This window comes from Caretta caretta, chromosome 1 (assembly GCF_965140235.1).
Source record: "Caretta caretta isolate rCarCar2 chromosome 1, rCarCar1.hap1, whole genome shotgun sequence".
Classification (NCBI taxonomy): Eukaryota; Metazoa; Chordata; order Testudines; family Cheloniidae; genus Caretta; species Caretta caretta.
Window position 1 is genome coordinate 93,736,741 of NC_134206.1, and position 6,000 is coordinate 93,742,740.

The window sequence follows — 6,000 nt, forward strand, 5'->3', positions numbered from 1 at the left end:
CTGACGTATTTTTAAATTAATTACACAAACCAGGGTAACGTGATTTGTACTAATGGAATGGATATACAGATGCAAATTCTATTTTCAGCCTCTCTAAAGGTAATGACAGGTTTCAGAGGAACAGCCGTGTTAGTCTGTATTCACAAAAAGAAAAGGAGTACTTGTGGCACCTTAGAGACTAACCAATTTATTTGAGCATGAGCTTTCGTGAGCTGTAGCTCACGAAAGCTCATGCTCAAATAAATTGGTTAGTCTCTAAGGTGCCACAAGTACTCCTTTTCTAAAGGTAATGATTCCCCTACATCTTTTAGTAATTTAGCAGCTTTCATTATGAATGTACTAAAAATTATTATTGCTGTCAATAGAAATGCACATGTTCTTGCTTGTGTAGGCTGAATTCATTGCACACACCAGGGGTTCCTAGTATTCCTCAGTTTGTTCCCCCCACCCCACACCAGCTCCCTGTGTACCACCCACCCCCACTGTGATTCCCTTCAACCATCTCCCACCCACCCCCCTCATGCCATGGGCTCTGTATGCCCTCTGCTCCCCCCTTCCCCTTTATGCCAGGTTCTCTACATGCCCCTTCTTCCCACCTCTGCCATAAGCCAGGGCTGTATCTGTTCTCCATGTTCCTCTCCCCCCATACCATTGTTTCCCATTCTCCCCGCTCATGCCAGGGGTTAGTAAACTAGATTTCAGCACTTGTTATAAGAGGCACAAGTGGACTTTGGGCTCATACGTTATTTTCAAAGGAAGGCACAAACGGGGTGCCCATGAGTTGTGGCCATAGAAAGTTGCCCTGCAGGGATAGGAGGAGGAGGAGTATATGTATATGGAGGAGTCAGGGAAGGCCAGAAGAATACATCTGTCATGGCTTTCTCAAACAGCTGCAATGCAGCAAAAGTAGAGCTGCGATATTCTGTACCAGAACATACAACCTGCCTTGGATGAAAGGCCCACACATAGCAGAACCACTGCTTTCGTTTGCTAACCATGGTGGATGAAACAGAGAGAGGAAAAGAGCCAATCACTATTGCTTGCCTGAAAGACATCGGGAGGGGCGGGGTTGTGTGGAGGCAGCGTAGAGTTTATAAACATTCTGGGCAACTTCAGACACTAACCCAGGGATATTGAGGAGAATGAGGATGAGAAGGAAAAGGAAAAAAGTAGGGAGAGTAGGGAAGAAGGCCCTAGGGGACACTGCAGTCAGACCACAGCCTGCAAACAGTCTCTGTAGAAACAGCCTGTAAGTGAGGGAAATGTGGATTGATAGACTTATTAGAGGAGGAAGTACCTCATAGGTAAAAAAAAACCCAAAACTTTAATTCTAATCATTCCCCAATTCTGTGGAAAGATACTAAGGGATTGGGGCAGCACATACAAACTGTAGGGGAGCCATTTTATCTGTGCTAGTCAAAGTTACAACTGCTCTGGATTCCTGTCAACATGAGCTTTTCATATAGTAAATGGGACTGCCTCAAGGATAAACCAGTCTGCTATCTTCAATGGCACTGAGCAATTTCTGAATGTCATTTTTCAGGAGGCTTAATTATATTGATTTTCTCACAGATGTACCAACAGTAAGTCATGAGAGTCCTTTGATATTACACCAGTCCCAATCCATCCAAGGTGCTGTTGATTGCATTAATGTTCCCCTCAAGGCAACCTCAGGCAGCAAGGGTGCCTTCAACAAGTGAAACATACCTCACTCTGTCACAGGACAATGGTAAACAATCACACAAACAGTTAGTGCTTAGAACAATTCTGTCTCTCTCTGCTTCACTGCAAGGATTCTGCCTCCTCTGAGCCCTTGCTGGCTTCCTAATATAGACCTAAAGAAACAGTACACACACTCCTTAGCCATACAGATCTGTGATGTTAATTTTATCATTGCCTACATAATTATACAATACCCTGAAGCAAATCATATCTACTGTGTTCTCAGGTGCTCTGGACTGGCTGGGGAATTTGAGACCAGGTGGAAATCAAGAGGCTAGCTTCTGCATAAATATATGGACTGAATTACAGTACTATTCGGACTTGTGGTGGTGTCAACAACTATATGACAAGCTAACTTTCTATGTGGGAGACTGTTATAACCACTCAAGATTGATGCACATACTTCTCTCTTAAGGTTTATTAGGCATTCAGGTATTATGTGGATGGGTATAATTTTAAAAAAGCTGGTACAATAGAATGGAACAGAAAAAGGAACTGTAATGTAATCATGTAATCATGTAATGCATTCATGCAAGGAAGGTTGAATTTAGGTGGCACAGGCTACCTTAATTTTGGCATTTCTTAACTTGACTTCACAGTCTTAAAGATCTTTTAACATAGTTTTTGGATGCAAACTATATTACATTGGCCCATTTCCTTTTCTTCCATACAGACTGGCAAATATGAATAAATGTCCTCTCCTCATTATCTATGTATAAAGTTACTTTCTTATCATAATCAAATATACACATGAGATTGTCATCTGTATTGCCACTAGTCTTTTCTGAAAGAATGTAATCACATCACCTATTCTCCTGTTGCCAGTACAGGGGTTTGCATTTCCAGTATTGACTGAATTATTGCTGTATTTGTAAGAAGAGGTACTTGGCATTATAAGTAGAGAATGTTTCTATCCCTTATAAAGACCATGGAAAAAAGGTGAACAACCATGTTATTCCCTAGCTGGAAGGTGAGCCTGGCAGTGCTGTCTTCTCTTTCTACATTAATAATACAGGGAAGCTACTTCAGAAGAAGATCTAGGCATGCTCCACTCCCCTGGTTAGCTAGCTGAGCCTGCATCTGACCCTGGATATTTCAGCATGCAAACCATAATAAATCCATAGTTCTAAAGGGCTTAACGCTGGAAGGCAATGGTCTTCACCATTGGTATTTGCATCAATGTTCTGGAGCAATGACATTACCAAACTCAGTACCTTTTAGCTTAACTTAAGTAGAGATTTATAAGAGAACTGTCATTCTAGAAGTGATGAGCACATTTCTTTTACCTTTAATTCCATACGCCTTCCCCCTCATCCAATATGCTCTCATTCAGCCTTTACCATCTTCTTGGTTTCTTGTAATGTCTTGCCCCAATTCTCCACTATGTCTCAGCTGAACAGAATGCAGGGGGCTGGCATAGGAAGTGATATGCCACCTCTGTCAGTTTTACAGTAATGGAGATTGCTCCTACACAGGGGGAATTTTCTTGGCGGAATCTGCAGCCATTTAAATTCACTTTGCATCACATCAGCAACACAAAATTAATTTAAAGGACTGGAGGATAGGGCCCTCTCTCTCCAAAGTAACAAAACAGAGAAAATTATTTATGAATCTGTCTCCCTAAAGGAAACCACATCAGCTAACTAAAGTAAAGGTGATTTAGCAGACTGCCCTGTTTATCTGCAAATTTCTTATAACTTACTCTAAGTGCCTGTCTCCTGAGGTGCCCAAACTTCCTTAGTTCCTTCTAAACTATCCCTATTGAGACAGCAATTCCTACTAAATACATGAAACAAACTCAGAGAACAAATATATAAGTATATTTGTGCTCTTGACTGTGAGTTGATGCATAAGCTTTTGCTAAGGGCAAGCCTGTTTATCTGGCAAAATAACTACCTTCTGTTTAAGTGAGGACTGAAAAAATATCAGCCAACTTTTTATTGAAACAGTGAAATTCATTTTCAGTGCAATGGGGATGAACTTCTGATAATTTTGATAATTTTATAAAAGAAAACCTAGGACAAGGGTAAAAAGCCAGATTTTTAAAGGTATTTAGGTACCTAACTTTAAAACTCTGGTCCAAAGTGCATAATAGAACTATGGAAAGTAAAGAACATATATTGTAGAATGAGTTATATTGTCAAACTTTTATCTCAAACACACTGATGTTAATTTGGGATAACTCTATTGAGTTGATGGAATTGGATTTATGCCACTGTGACTGAAATCAGAATCTCTCTCATAGCCTTTGAGATACAAACTAATGTTCAGAAATTTTGCCATTTTTGCACCAGTGGAATCCTTTTGGTTTCAGCATATTACTCATGAATAATACTGATTTGCAAGTAAGAGTTAAATCAGGCCCTCCCAACACGAGTCTTAATTCTCCACTGTCTTGTATATTTTGTAAATGTAGGGGTGTAAATGTTTGTAGACAAAGTGGGTACAAAACACTACTGTTCTGATTTAGTAGTGTTACCTGGGGTTTTCATAGCTCACAGAAGTGGTAACTTAACTGTTTCACTCCAATCAGTCTCAGGAATAAATCAATGGGAACACAGCAATTCTATCTGATAAAAGATTAATGGAAGTAAGTGTGCTCTACCTAAAACTGCAGTTTAGACATAAGTAAGACTGTGAGTTTGTCACAGAGGTCATGGAAGTCACGGATTTTGTGACTTTCTGGGATCTCTGTGACTTCTTCAGCATCCAGTGTGGCTGGTCTGGGGGCCGCCTGAGTAGCTCAGGTGGCCCCTGGGCTAGCCACACTGGACACTGCTAGGACAGTCTTGGGCCACCGGCCCCCCCTCCCCCAGAAGCAGCAGGACTTTGGGTGTGGGAGGGGGCTCAGGGCTGGAGGTTGGGATGCGAGAGAGGGTGATGGCTGTGGGCAGTGCTTACTTTGGGGGGCTCCCCTCGGCTACTAGGTGGAGGCACGACCAGGGGGCTCTGTGTGCTGTCTCCTCTTGAAGGCACTGACCCGCAGCTCCCATTGACCACGGGAGCTGGTACTCAGGGTGGAGGCAGTGTGCTGAGCTGCCTCGCCATGCCTTTGCCTAGGAGCCGAGGGAGGGAGATGTTGCCACTTCTGTTGCCTGCCAGCCCCACCAACCCTCCTCCCCAGCACCGGTGGGATTCATGGGCTGCATGCTGCTGCCCTTCCACTCACCACTCCCCCACCTCATCAGCAGCAGAGGACCCAGGCTTCTCCCCCTCCAGCACCTGCAGCACCCCCTGGGCCACCCTCCCCGAGCACCCATGGCACCCCCGGGTTGCCCCTCCCCTCAAGATTTAGTCAGGGGTATATAGTACAAGTCATGGACAGGTCACAGGCCATGAATTTTTTTTTACTACCCATGACTATCCATGACATTTACTAAAAATACCTGTGATTAAAATGTAGCCTTAGACATAAGCAATAGGTTTAGAACATTCCAGATATTCACCTAAAATTTGGAATGGTAATGAGTAATTAATAGCGGGTTCGCAATGGCCAGTTGCTCACCCACTAGGAGTAAAGATGTCAGGAAAAACATCTCTCAAGATGGCTTCCAAGGACTGCTGCAAAATACACTCTATTAGCTAGTCTTTTGTAACTAATTTCTACAAAACACATATGTCATAGTGACCCCTGCTAAATTATCTATTTTCCTAACTCCCAATACACTACTTATCAACAAACATATTTAACAGTCTTAATCATCACAATATTTCTATATCAAAGGCACACAAATCTAAAGTTCTTGTCCACCAGGGTTTTCAGTCTCAGTTGTTGACTTTTCTTTCCCCTCCTCCCATCCTGATTAGCAGAAACTTCCAGCTTGTTTGGACTTTGCCTCCAAAAAAACTGCTTTTAATTTAACCCTCTAGCATGTGGTGTTCTATTTTACTATTACTATTATGATGGCTGAATGCACATAATATGGTTGCAATTAGCTTGATCACATTCTGGGGTACACACACTCCTCAAATCCAGGGTAACAGTAGCATTTCTCAAACAATTTACCTAGGTGTAAATAGCTACACAAGGTGTAAACTGGTGGAGAACCATGCCCAGTGCGTATAGGTGCCCAAGAAGAACACACTTGGACTGATTTTATAAAGGCAAGAAAGGTAGTATATATATATATATATATATATATGTGTGTGTGTGTGTGTGTGTTTTCCTGTGAGTGTTTCTGACTGTCTCTCCAACACTCTCTGCTTTCCCCCGTATGCTTTTGCTTGAAATTGTGTGAGCACATTTGATATAAAACAAGCCTTTTGATTTTTGCACTT